The sequence below is a fragment of the Hyla sarda genome, chromosome 4 (assembly GCF_029499605.1).
Source record: "Hyla sarda isolate aHylSar1 chromosome 4, aHylSar1.hap1, whole genome shotgun sequence".
NCBI lineage: Eukaryota > Metazoa > Chordata > Amphibia > Anura > Hylidae > Hyla > Hyla sarda.
The window spans coordinates 126,350,116-126,364,000 of NC_079192.1; the positions used below are offsets into that span (position 1 = coordinate 126,350,116).

Genomic DNA, 13,885 nt, shown 5'->3' on the forward strand with positions numbered 1-13,885 from the left:
ATAACTCATTATATCATAAAATGTATGGCACAACCAAAAAAACACTATTTTTGTGGGGAAATTAAAAAGAAAAACGCAATTTTGCTAATTTTGGAAGGTTTCGTTTTCACGCCGTACAATTTATGGTAAAAATGACATGTGTTCTTTATTCTGAGGGTCAATACGATTAAAATGATACCCATTATTACATACTTTTCTATTATTGTTGTGCTTAATCACAAACTTTTTAACCAAATTAGTACGTTCATAATCCCTTTATTTTGATGACCTCTAACTTTTTTATTTTTCCGTATAAGCGGCGGTATGAGGGCTCATTTTTTGCACCATGATCTGTACTTTTTTTTGATACCACATTTGCATATAAAAAACTTTGAATACATTTTTTTAAAAAAAATTTTAATAAAATGTATTAAAAAAGTAGCAATTTTGGAAAAAATTTTTTCGTTCACGCCGTTCACCGTACGGGATCATTAACATTTTATTTTACTAGTTCGGACATTTACGCACACGGCGATACCAAATATGTCTATAAAATTTATTTTTACGCTTTTTGGGGGTAAAATAGGAAAAAACTGACATTTTACTTTTTTATTGGGGGAGGGGATTTTTCACTTTTTTTTAACTTTTACTTTTACATTTTTTTTTTTTACACTTGAATAGTCCCCATAGGGGACTATTCATAGCAATACCATGATTGCTAATACTGATCTGTTCTATGTATAGGACATAGAACAGATCAGAGTTATCGGCGATCTTCTGCTCTGGTCTGCTCGATCTCAGACCAGAGCAGGAGACGCCGGGAGCCATAAGGATGGAAGGTGAGGGGACCCCCTTGCGGCGTTCTGAATGATCGGATCTCCGCAGCAGCGCTGTGGGCGATACGATCATTCATTGAAATCGCGCACTGCCGCAGATGCCGGGATCTGTATTGATCCCTGCACCTGAGGGGTCAATGTCGGACGCCCGCGAGATCGCGGGCGTCGGCCATTGCCAGCGGGTCCCTGGCTGCGATCAGCAGCCGGGATCAGCCGCGCATGACACGGGTATCGCTTCGATGCCCGCGGTTATGCACAGGACGTAAATGTACACCCTGGTGCGTTAAGTACCACCGCACCAGGACGTACATTTACGTCCTGCGTCCTTAAGGGGTTAAAGGGGTATTCCAGGAAAAATCTTTATTTTTTATTTTTCATCAACTGGCTCCAGTAAGTTAAACAGATTAGTAAATTACTTCTATAAAAAAAATCTTACTCCTTCCAGTAGTTATCAGCTGCTGAAGTTGAGTTGTTCTTTTCTGTCTGACAACAGTGCTCTCTGCTGACACCTCTGCTTGTCTCAGGAACTGTCCAGAGTAGGAGCAGATTCATATAACAAACCTCTAATGCTTCGGACAGTTCCTGACACAGACAGAGGTGTCAGCAGAGAGCACTTCCTGTAGTTCAGAGCAGTTCAGTGTGCAGCTCATTCGGGTGTGTCTCTTTGTGTGTGCTCCAGAGACTTCCAGCAGACCAGAGCAGGTGTTTCATCAGCCTCCCCAGGAGTGTGGCAGCCTCCTCGGGAGAGCCTGTCTGCATGGCGTCCCTGGCCTCCACCTCCCGTTCTTCAAGGCTGGCGGGGGGTGGAGAGCAAACAGCAACAGCCATTCTGGCCGGGGGGAGAAGATCTGGCAGAGTCTGCAGCAATGCAGGCTCTGCACCCCCGGCAACGGTTGCCAGCCAGAGGACTGGTGAAAGAAAAGCAAGAAGGAGAAGTGTGGAGTTGTGGGCAGAGAGAGGGCCCAAGGAGTCCAGTGCCACCTACTGCTCCCGCATTGCCGCGCTCTTGCTGAATATGATCGCTGCGGCAAGGAGCTGAAGTTTGCCAGACAAGATCTGCAAGGGGCTCAGAATCTGGTGAACACTGCGCCTAAAAAGAGCAGACCAGAGCTAAGAAGAAAGATCTCAGCACTGAAGGCTGAGATTGTGCAGCTGGAGGAGAGGAGAGCAGAGATCTTGGAGGGGAGCGGTCTCTTCAAGGAGAAGCTTCAGAACAACAACCGGTTTGCCGCCATGAAATCCCCAGGTAAGGTGGAGGTGGATGATGGGGAGAGTAGTGGCGGTGAAGAAAGTGTGGATGGTGAAGGCATAAAGAAGAAGGAGGAGGAGAATGTGGGAGAAAGAGCACAAGTGGTGGAAATGGATGCCTTGCCTGTAGCTACTCCCTATAACACCCGGGACAGCTACATAGAGCCAGCCCAGGTGGCGCTTCCATTAAGTGAGAGTGAGGAGGATGAACTGGAGAGTGAGGCTGGGGGATTACTGAGGGCGATTGTTATGCAGGAGTCCCCAGCCCACCTCCAGAACTTTACCTTTGGAGATGACCAGTGCGATGATGTGGCAGTAAAGCGTAAGAAGCAGAAGACTCAGGAGACAGTAAAGTACATGTTTGTCCCTTTCCAGAAGTCAGGGCCAGCTGCAAAGCTGGTTCAGGCTGCTGGGCCCCCCAGACTGACAGACTCCGTTTCTGTAGTGGAACGGAGCCAGCATGGGGGGTACAGCATGGCGTCAGAAAAGGCTGCGGACGCAATAGCTGTAAAGCACACCCATCCTGCTGGTAGGGAGGGGAAGGATGGGCTCATGGTGGGCAGCTCTGGCACTGCAGGGCCGCCCCAGGGTGGCGGGGGGCGTGTCCCAGTGCCAGAGGCGAGTTTTGCTGCTGTGTGCTCGGGGGGCGGTTCCCCGAGAACTGTGGGCATTACTGGCGCTGCGGGGCACTCCCCTGTGAGGGGGGGGGGGGAGTGTCCGGGCACCGGTGGCGGAGAGCGGAGTGTCTGTGTGCTCGGGGGGCGGTCCCCCGAGTACTGTGTGTTCTGTGGGTGCTGCGGGGCACTCCTCTGTGAGGGGGGGGGAGGGTCCGGGCACCGATATTCCCTGCAGAGCCTGTGTGGTTAGGCAAACCAAGCGATGGCGCTGTGGGAGGAGCTGGGGTGCGCTTTGAGGGGCAGCCCCAGACTCAGGAGGTGTCATCGCATATGGAGGAGGAGTCATCAGTGTCGACCCCGGCAGCAGCAGCATCGACCTCAGCACAGAAAACCATAATAAGACCAGCAGTACTACAGGTCCCAGCCAGCCCAGAATCCATTAGGCAAGAAAAGAGTGGAGGATGTGAGAATGCTGAGTGTAGTAGAGCTGTGGATGTGAGGAGTGTAAGTGGAGTGAATGATGGTGGGAGTAGTAGTGGTAAGAATGGGAAGTCTGGTATGGATGGGAATAAAGATGGGAGTAGTGGTGTGAGTGGCTGTACTGATGGGTCTGGGTCTGGTCCGGCTGCCCCCCCGGTAGTGACTGATCCTAGAAGTTATGCTAATGTCGCTGCCGGGGGTTCAGGGGGGGGGTCCCCGTCTCCGGCCGGCTCAGGAGGCCACTTGCAACAGCGCCTCCTGGAGGCTCTGCGTAGGGGCGACAGGTCGATCCAGGTAGAGGGGAGGGGTGAGGTCGACCTGTCTTTCTGGATAGAAAGGCACGGTTTGGGGGCTTTCCGAGAGCGGAATGGGGAGGTGGTCTGGTCCCTCCCGACAACCGGGCAGGACAATAACCGTAGGAATGTGGTCCGTCTGATTTGGAGGGGCGAGCATGCGTGCCCGCCTCGCGCTAAAGTGGTTGAGCTCCTCCAGATGGAATTCAGGGCATGTGACATCTTTGCCCTGATCCACCCCTACGGTTCGTCTGAGTTTGATGTCAGTTTCGTTCGGCCAGAGGGTCTCGAACTCTTCTGGTCAAACTACGAAGTGGCAAAAAACGAGCCCGGCTGGTGGGAGTTCGCCGTAAAGGCGATTTCCCGTCAGAATGCTGTCAAGAAGGTGACCGTTTTGACCCGTAACAAGTCACTTTCTTGTTATGATATCATGACCTGGCTCGGACGGTATGGGGATGTGACGGACATGCCCAAGAAAAACTTGGATGAGCACGGGATCTGGTCCGGGGCCTCGACGTTTTCCGTCAAACTCAAGCGTTCAGGGAGTACGGTTGCCCACATTCCGTCAGCCGCCTTCCTTGGACGTGATAGGATCCAGGTCTTCTACCAGGGGCAGCCTAAGGTCTGTCACAGGTGTGGCAGCCCCACCCACTTTAGCGCAGCCTGTACTGTGCAGGTCTGCGCTTTGTGTGGTGGGGTGGGTCATTTGGCCGCATCCTGTCGGCAGATCCGGTGCCACCTGTGTGGAGTCCTCGGACACCCTTTCAGCCATTGTCCTAGCGCCTTCGCCCATGCAGCGGCCGCTCCAGCTGAGGAGAGCTGTGAAGTTGCCTCGGCTGGGGAGGGTACGGGCAGGGATGGGGGCGCAACAGGGCTAGTGAGGAGGAAAAAGGGCCCTGCCAAACTAAGGCGGGAGGAAAATCGTAGAAGGAGTAGGGAGCTGGAGAGTGCCCAGGTGGCGGGGGTAGCTTCAGTCCCTGCTCCTGAAGCTGGCCCTGTAACTGCTGAAGCCCTGGTGGAGAATGTGCTGGATGAGGAGATCAGGAGACTTCACAGAGAGGAAAGCAATATGGCCGACCCTTCCGATTCCTCCCACTATGAAAGTGTGGATGAGGAGAGTGGGGTGAGGCCCAAAAAGAAAGAAAAGGGCAAAAGGAAAGGGAGAAAGAAGAGGTCAGAGCCCTCTGAAGCTCCTGGTACTGCGGGCCAGGTCCAAAGCGGAAGCCTGGCTGCCCCCCCTCTGATTGACCTGTCAAACTGGTACCTCGTCCTCGATACCATCTCCTCCCCCTCCTTGGAGGGGGAAGGTGAGGGTGTGGTGCCTCGGGAGAAAGAGCCTCTGGGGGGAACTGGGCCCTGTCCTGTCGAGGCACCTTCCTCAGAGGGCAGGGCTAGACCGGGGCCGGACGGACACAGGGACCTTATGGACCAATCGGAGTCTAAAAAAAGATGTAAGAGTGGTCCTGCCCTTTCGTCGTCTTCGGGGGATGAGGGGGCTAAAAAGAAGGGGAAAAAGAAATAAAGGGTGAGGCCATCTAATTCAATCACCCTGTATGGCGGCACTCACCCCATTGACGCTGGCATCTATTAATTGTGCCAGCATAAAGTCGGATACGGCTAGATATGCAGCCTTTGATTTTCTCAGCCGTGTTGAAGCCGACATTTTCTTTTTACAGGAGACCAGGTTGTCAGATCTTGCCTCTCTGGTAAAAGCCAGAAGAGAGTGGAGGCGTGGGCCCTCCCACTGGTCTCTTGCGGCTGAGCCGTATAGTGGGGTGGCGGTCCTTTTTACCGCTCCTGTTGAATGCCGACGGGTTATTGAATTAGAAATGGGGAGGTGCCTGATCTTAGATGTCTTCATGAAGGGACAGGAGCTCCGACTCATTAACATCTACGCCCCGCAAACTAAGCGGGGCCGTAAAGATCTCTTTATGAGGATTAAGCCCTTTCTTTTTACGAGTCGGCAGGTGATCTTTGGAGGGGACTTCAATAATGTCACGAGGTCCCAAGATAGGAGAGGCTCCAATGGTCCGCTGACTTGCGATAGTGTGGCACTGATTAGCATAGCTAGAGAAGCTCGCCTAGAGGATGCCCACATCCGGAGCCCCTCGGGCCACGCGGGTTTCACCTATCATCAAGGTAGTCGCAGGTCTAGATTAGATAGGTTTTATTTGAAGGAGGAAGCCGTCTCTTCCGCAGTGTCCGTGGTTGAGGTGGAGTTCTCCGATCACTGTATGATTTTGTTTTCCCTGAATGTTTCAGAGACCCCCCGGATGGGAAAAGGTTATTGGAAGCTGAATTCGTCCCTCCTGGAGGAAGCGTAGGTAAGACAGTCCTTTGAGGATTTTCTTCAGAGTCAGGTACCTTTACTGGATCTTTGTAGTAATAAGCTGGAGTGGTGGGAGATATTCAAGAAGCGGGTTGCGGGGTTCTTCCGCCAGCTCTCGAACCTCAGGTCCCTGAACAGGTATCGCTTGTATCAGGGTCTGAGGAGGAAACTCAAGCTTCTCGTCTTGACTGGAGGTAGCCGAGAGGATATCTCCAGAGTGAAATCCTTGCTGATGGGGTGTCAGTACGATAGGCACGGATCTTTGGTTTTTGAGAGGGATTTCGGGAAGTACCGCTCGCCCGACCCTTACAGAAACTGTAAGATGTCAGTGAGTAGTAAAGTCATTTCAGGACTGATTGATAGTACAGGATCTCTGAATCGGCCCAGATCAGGGATCTTGGAGGTCGTCAGACCCTTCTACTTGCACCTCTTGGGAAGGAAGGATCTAGATCGAGACAGGATGTCGGCTTTCCTGGCTGAAACCATTCCTGAGCCAGGGGTAGACCCCTCTCTTGTTGTTTTGGCAGAAGAAATCAGGGAAGAGGAAGTGAGACTGGCGATCGAGGGGCTTGCCCCTAAGAAGTCACCAGGTCCGGATGGCTTAACAACCGAGTGGTACAGGACCTTTAAGGAGTCTTTAGCTCCCCTCTTGACTGAGGTATTCAATGAATGTCTCTCCTCGGGCACTCTGCCGAAGTCAATGAGGAGGTCAGCCCTGATTCTTCTCTCAAAGGGTAAAGATCCCAGCCGAATTGAGAATTGGAGGCCCATAGCTCTTCTCAATACGGACAGGAAGCTTCTGGCCAAGATACTGTTTAATCGGCTGGTGAAGTTTGCACCCCGGCTCCTTTCAGGGACTCAGCACTGCTCTGTTCCAGGCCGAAGCACCTTAAGTGCTGTCCTTAGTGTCAGGGAGGCAGTGGAGAGGAGTAGTGCGGGTTTCTGGAAGGGGTACTTGCTGTCCCTGGATCAGGCCAAGGCGTTTGATCGGGTGAACCACGAGTACCTCTGGTCCGTCCTCCTGAGATATGGCTTACCGAGTACTTTTGTTAATTGGCTTAAGATCTTGTATGCAGGGGCAGAGAGTTTCCCGCTGGTGAACGGTTGATTTGGCCGCTCTTTTGAGGTGGGGTCCGGAGTCCGTCAGGGTTGTCCATTGAGCCCGCTTTTATAAGTGTTCGCAATTGATCCCTTCGTCCGGAGGGTAGATTGTGGGCCGTTGGCGGGAGTCGGGATGAGTCTGGCGGAGCTGGATGTCACCCAGAGAGTGGTGGCGTACGCTGACGATGTCACTATTTTCGTCTCCTCACAGGAGGAGGTCGATGTGGTGATGTCGGAGGTGGACCGCTACTCGGAGGCATCCGGGTCTAAGATCAACCGGGATAAGTGTGAGAGTCTCTGGCTGGGAGGGGGGGATCCCACGTTTGATCTCCCGGACACCCTTCCAGGGCCCCAAGAATCAGCAAAAGTCTTAGGCATCACATTCGGCCAGGATGATTATCCCACCAAAAACTGGGATGGTAAGCTCCAGGATGCCGCTCAGAAGGTGGACCAGTGGAAGGGTTGGTCTATGACCCTCAGAGAAAGGGTACACCTGATCAAATCGTACCTGCTCCCCTTGTTTATCTATCTGGGCAGCGTATGTATCTTGCCAGAGGCTTACTACACTAGGATCTACAGCCTGTTTTTCCAACTGTTATGGGGGAACAGGATGAACCTAGTCAGGAGGGAGGTTACGTACCACACGAGGAGACTAGGGGATTTATCTATGGTAAACCCTGTGGTGTTCTTTACGAACACCTTCTTGAAAGCTAACATCGCAAACCTCTGGAAAGAGAGGGCTCCTCCGTGGGTACTCTCCTGCAGGGAATGGTTTCGGCCTTTCTTCCAGGAATGGGAGAGAGGAGGGCGAGTGAAGGACCTCCGCACGCCCCATGGATATCTTCCGGCTTATGCTACCCCGACTCTGAAGGTGATACGTTGGTGGGGTCTGGGAGTGTGGGAGATCAGGACCCAGTCAAGGCAGTACCTTGACAAACGGGTTCTGTTGACCCATTTCCAGAAGCCTCTGGCACTCAGGGACTGCCCAGGTCAGGATCTGAGGGTGGGGTTGTACCTTTTAAACATGAAAAGGATCCCTCAGAAGTTTTGGGACTTGGCCTGGCGCTGCTTTCAGGGGAAGCTATATGTAAGGGACAACCTGAAGTGCAGGAACTCTGATGACCAGGGATGTCCCCGAGAAGAGTGCGGGGACACGCTGGAAAGCATGGACCACTTCCTGCTTCATTGTCCCTTTAATATAGGGGTTTACAACAGGGTGGGTGCTTCCATCGGCTGGAGTCAACTTGCCGGCCTAACCTATCCGGAGTGGGCTTATGGGGCATTCAGGAGCCTGGGTGGCCGAGATCGGGGCACTTTATTCTTAGTCAGTTTAGTGGTTAGGTACTACACGTGGAACGCACGGTGTTTAGTGTCGACCCAACAGAAAATCCTCTCCGAGGTTGAGGTCTGTAGGAACATCACTGGTGACCTCGGGAAGATCAGGTCTTTGGAGTTTGACAGTCTTGGTACCAGTAGGGCTTCTCTCCTGTGGAGAGGTTTTTCTTTTGATGTGTCCTAGGTACTAGACCTTTTTAGGTATAGTACCTTTATTTTGGTTAGGGGCAGTGTTATAGGGATATTGATAGGGTGAGAGCAGGGTCAGTTTTAATGGAGGGATAGAATTAGGGAAAATTGTAGGGGGGAGTTAGGGAAAGAGTTTAAAATTATTTTGATGCATCAAGTCTGCCATCCTTCTTCCTGGTGGTGGGTTAATGCATGCACACGCTAGCTTTTTGTTTTGTTTTAAGCTGATATGGTATGAAGGGCTTCCAGGCGACCAAACTTGGGCCTAAGGTGGCTTTGGTTCAGTGTGTATATGTTAGTATGTATAAGTTTGTGTGTAAGTTGGTTGGGAGGAGTGCTAGGTGGGGAGGGTGTATTTGTGGGTGGTGGTGTTTTTCTTTTCTTTTGGGGACCTGACATGGGTCAGTTAGGGACAGGACTTTGTGTACGAACGGTATGGACTCTGACCCATGTGCAGGAGGGGTGGTGTGGGAGAGGGTACAGTTTTAGTGTAGGGATTTTGGTAGGGTTTTATATTGTTTTTGTAGGTTTTCTTTAGTGTATATATATTTATTTTTAGTTAAATACTATATTATTATGTTCATGTGATTTTGTATTTATATTGTTTATATATTGTTTTCATTTTTTTTTCTATATTACAGCATTACAGTAGTCATGGCAGTCGGACCAGTTATTATGTTACGTGGTTTACTTGATTTTATTATGTTGTTACGTTGTTTATTTTAGTAAATTTGTATTTATTTATTTAATTTTTTTTTTTTTTTGTAGCCAGGTAGTGCTAAATTTTATGTTTATGTTTATATTTTGCTAAGCCAAGTTGTGCCTTTTTTTTTTTTTTGTGTTTCCCGAATATGGATGGTTTTGAGTTGTAGCCAGGTAGTGCTAAATTTTATTTTCATATTTTGATAAGCCAAGTGCTATTTTTATGTTCATTTTTGGCATGCGTGTGAGTGTGGTTCGGTTAGGTGGGTTGGCATATTTTAGGTTTTTGTAAAGCTGGGCTGGCCGGGTAGGCAGGGTTTTGTTTTTGTTCTTTGGTACCAGTGTATTTCTTATTTATGTTATAGCTGGTTAAGCTTGTTTTGTGTTTTTGTATAAGTTTTGTACTTTTATAATAAAAAAAAGAGTGTCAGCAGAGAGCACTGTTGTCAGACAGAAAAGAACAACTCAACTTTAGCAACTGAAAACTACTGGATGGATTAAGATTTTTTAATATAAAAAAATTACAAATCTAGTACAAAAGACAGAAAGGGGAGGGCACACTGAATGGGATATTCACCTGTATGGAGTATGCAGTCTGCCTCAGCGGTCTACGTAAATAGTGACCCCTGCAGGGTGCATATACTGAAGGTAAAGTATCAATAGGTAATGCAACAAAAGAGTGTATGTGCGCTCACCACTCAGTACTTGTCACTGCATTCCGGAGTCCGGGTCACGGGCCACTAAGTCTCAGCGTGGACGCATGGTGGTAACTCTCAGAGGCAACACCGGCAGTTTTGCACGTAAGTGTGTGCTTCTTCCGGCCTCGGATCTACGTAATCGCGCCTAAGATTTTATAAGCGTGAAACCTCAGAAGGGTTACCATAGTAATATGTAAACAATACAGGAGGGGAAGCGAAAGAGAACAAAAAGGGGAAAACTTAGTAGTGCAGACAAAGGCTAAGTGCCAGCAAGAAAGGGAGCAGTACAAGATCTAATATATCATTATATAATGGTGCAAACAAATTATAGATCAAGTTTAGGAATAAAAAGAACTCCTATATCGGGACCATATACAGTGACCCCCCGACCTACGATGGCCCCGACATATGATCAAATCGACATACGATGGCCTCTCAGAGGCTATCGCATGTCGATGTCAGCATCGACATACGATGCTTTTTTATGTCGGGGCCATCGCATTAAGTGCTATCCGGCAGCGCAAAATGCATAAGCTGCTGCCGGATAGCAGCTTAATGTTCCCCGTGTGGTGCGGTGAGTATTACTTACCCCTCCACGATGCTCCGGGGTGCCCTCCAGGTCCAGCGCTGGTCTTCCGGTGTCTTCTCGACCCTCTCCGATGACGTCAATACGCTGCTGCGCACGCCGTCCAATAGGAATGGCGTACACAGCCGTGTAATGACGTCGCTACGCAGGCCCAGTAAGGCCTTGCGGAAGACAGCAAAGGATCAGAGAAGACAGCGGAAGACCGGAGAAGACCAGGAGAGCCCAGCGGAGGCCCGGGGTCACCATCGGGAGCGGCGGGGACACCATCGCGGGCGGCAGGGACAGGTGAGTACAGCTTCCTATACTTTACATTGCACGAATCCCTCAACATACGATGGATTCGACAAACGATGGCTCGTTTGGAACGAATTACCATCGTATGTTGAGGGACCACTGTACTCCAAAAAATATAAGGAAGTAAAGAATAATAAGTGTGAGGTATCTTATAGAATAATCTACTCAATATCCATATCTATAGAATAAACCTATAGTGTAATGTCCTAATAAGGATAGACATGGATAGTGACTTACATGATTACACTAGAAAGGGGGACATATCTAGATGGTCATTCAAGCCTGCAGGACCTTGTGCATTATTTTTACAGTGGGGATCAAATGTTTGGGCACCCCAGGAAAAAAATTGTATTAATGTGCATAAAGAAGCCATGGAAAGATGGAAAAATCTCCAAAAGGCATAAAATTACAGATTAGACATTCTTATAATATGTCAACAAAAGTTAGATTTTATTTCCATCATTTACACTTTCAAAATAACAGAAAACAAAAAAATGGCGTCTGCAAAAGTTTGGGCACCCTGCAGAATTTATAGCATGCACTGCCCCCTTTGCAAAGCTGAGACCTGCCAGTGTCATGGATTGTTCGCAATCATCATCTGGGAAGACCAGATGATGTCAATCTCATAGGTTTTAAATGCCCAGACTCATCTGACCTTGCCCCAACAATCAGCACCATGGGTTCTTCTAAGCAGTTGTCTAGAAATCTGAGACTGAAAATAGTTGACGCTCACAAAGCTGAAGAAAGCTATAAGAAGATAGCAAAACATTTTCAGATGTCAATTTCCTCTGTTCGGAATGTAATTAAGAAATGGCAGTCATCAGGAACAGTCTAAGTTAAAGCAAGATCTGGAAGACCAAGAAAAATATCAGACAGAACAGCTCGCAGGATTGTGAGAAAAACTATTCAAAACCCACGTTTGACTGCACAATCCCTCCAGAAAGATCTGACAGACACTGGAGTTGTGGTACACTATTCCACTATTAAGAAATACCTGTACAAATATGGTCTTCATGGAAGAGTCATAAGAAGAAAACCTCTTCTACGTCCTCACCACAAAAATCAGCGTTTGAACTTTGCAAATGAACATATAGACAAGCCTGATGCATTTTGGAAACAAGTTCTGTAGACCGATGAGGTTAAAATTAAACTTTTTGTCCGGAATGAGCAAAGATACGTTTGGCCACTACGAGCAGGCACATGTAAAGACAGCATAGAGCGGGCCTCCACCAGCAGATCCGCAGCGAAATATGCTGCATAAATCCGCTTGTGTGAACGTACCCTAAAGTTGTTCCAAATGCTGAGCAGTGGAGTATCCCTTTAACTTTCTAACTATTCCGAAATTTTTTATTATTTTATCGACCGTTTCTTAATTTTTTATACTTTTTAAACTAATCCTAATTGTCATGTCCGCGCTTCGGGCGAGAGCGCATGGTCCTTTTGTCCCCAGCTGCCAACGGGGCTGGGATTCGCATTGCAGGATGCACCTGCATGCGATTCCCAGCCCATCACTCACCTCCTGCTGCCTCCACTCTGTGTCAGCTTCGTCGCCCGTGCGCCGGAGCTCAAAAATTTAATGGGCCAGTACGCCCATAATTATTGTGTACACCTGACACTATCCTATAAGTCTATGCACCTCCCACACTTCCCTGATGGATCTATTGCCTGTTTTGCCATACCCGTGTATCCAGACATTCCCGCTACGTCTTTGACTAGGAACCTTTGCTGCCTGCCTTGACCTTCTGCAAGTTGACTAGGCTACAGACTCCTCCTTCGGTACCTCACCTTACCCAGTTACCTGTGTGGTCGAGCCGTGTGGGGCGTAGCGACCTGGGTGTTGCCAGCCGCATCATGCCCATCCTGCCTTGCGGCAGGCTCTGGTGAAGACCAGCGCCACCTTAAACTCTGCTCCCCGATACAACTGCTTAGAAGAACCCATGGTGCTGATTGTTGGGGCAAGGTCAGATGAGTCTGGGCATTTAAAACCTATGAGATTGACATCATCTGGTCTTCCCAGATGATGATTGCGAACAATCCATGACACTGGCAGGTCTCAGCTTTGCAAAGGGGGCAGTGCATGCTATAAATTCTGCAGGGTGCCCAAACTTTTGTAGACGCCATTTTTTTGTTTTCTGTTATTTTGAAAGTGTAAATGATGGAAATAAAATCTAACTTTTGTTGACATATTATAAGAATGTCTAATCTGTAATTTTATGCCTTTTGGAGATTTTTCCATCTTTCCATGGCTTCTTTATGCACATTAATACAAATTTTTTCCTGGGGTGCCCAAACATTTGATCCCCACGGTAAAAATAATGCACAAGGTCCTGCAGGCTTGAATGACCATCTAGATATGTCCCCCTTTCTAGTGTAATCATGTAAGTCACTATCCATGTCTATCCTTATTAGGACATTACACTATAGGTTTATTCTATAGATATGGATATTCAGTAGATTATTCTATAAGATGCCTCACACTTATTATTCTTTACTTCCTTATATTTTTTGGAGTACAGTGGTCCCTCAACATACGATGGTAATTCGTTCCAAACGAGCCATCGTTTGTCGAATCCATCGTATGTTGAGGGATTCGTGCAATGTAAAGTATAGGAAGCTGTACTCACCTGTACCTGCCGCCCGCAATGGTGTCCCCGCCGCTCCCGATGGTGACCCCGGGCCTCCGCTGGGCTCTCCTGGTCTTCTCCGGTCCTCCGCTGTCTTCTCTGGTCCTCTGCTGTCTTCCGCAAGGCCTTACTGGGCTTGCGTAGCGACGTCATTACACGGCTGCGTACGCCATTCCTATTGGAAGAGGGTCATGTGGCACATCAAACTTATTGGGAATTTCACAAGAAAAACAATGATGTGCACCATCCGAGGTCCGAGCATTTCCAGATGAACAGTTTCCTGGAAAGTGGATTAGTCATCGTGGGCCAGTTGAATGGCCCCCAAGGTCTCCCAATCTGACCCCCTTAGACTTTTATCTTTGGGGTCATCTGAAGGCAATTGTCTATGCTGTGAAGATACGAAATGTGCAGCACCTGAAACTACGGATACTGGAAGCATGTGCTAGCATTTCTCCTGCGGTCTTGCTATCAGTGTGTGAAGAGTGGGAGAAGAGGGTTGCATTGACAATCCAACACAATGGGAAGCACATTGAACACATTTTATAAATGGTCAGAAACTTGTAAATAACTCATG

General features: G+C 48.8%; 1 protein-coding gene across 12 annotated transcripts in view; it reads right to left on the reverse strand.

The window, feature by feature from the left end:
* Positions 1-13,885, reverse strand: part of LOC130368427 (zinc transporter ZIP1-like) — a 108,692-nt gene that overhangs the window by 78,842 nt on the left and 15,965 nt on the right. For 8 of the 12 annotated variants that reach the window (XM_056572080.1, XM_056572079.1, XM_056572077.1 and 5 more), the window contains one exon: positions 9,805-9,952. The exons of the other annotated variants lie outside the window; for them this stretch is intronic. The gene's annotated coding sequence lies outside the window, so the exon portion shown is untranslated. The remainder of the gene's footprint in view (positions 1-9,804; positions 9,953-13,885) is intronic. 12 annotated transcript variants of the gene reach the window in all.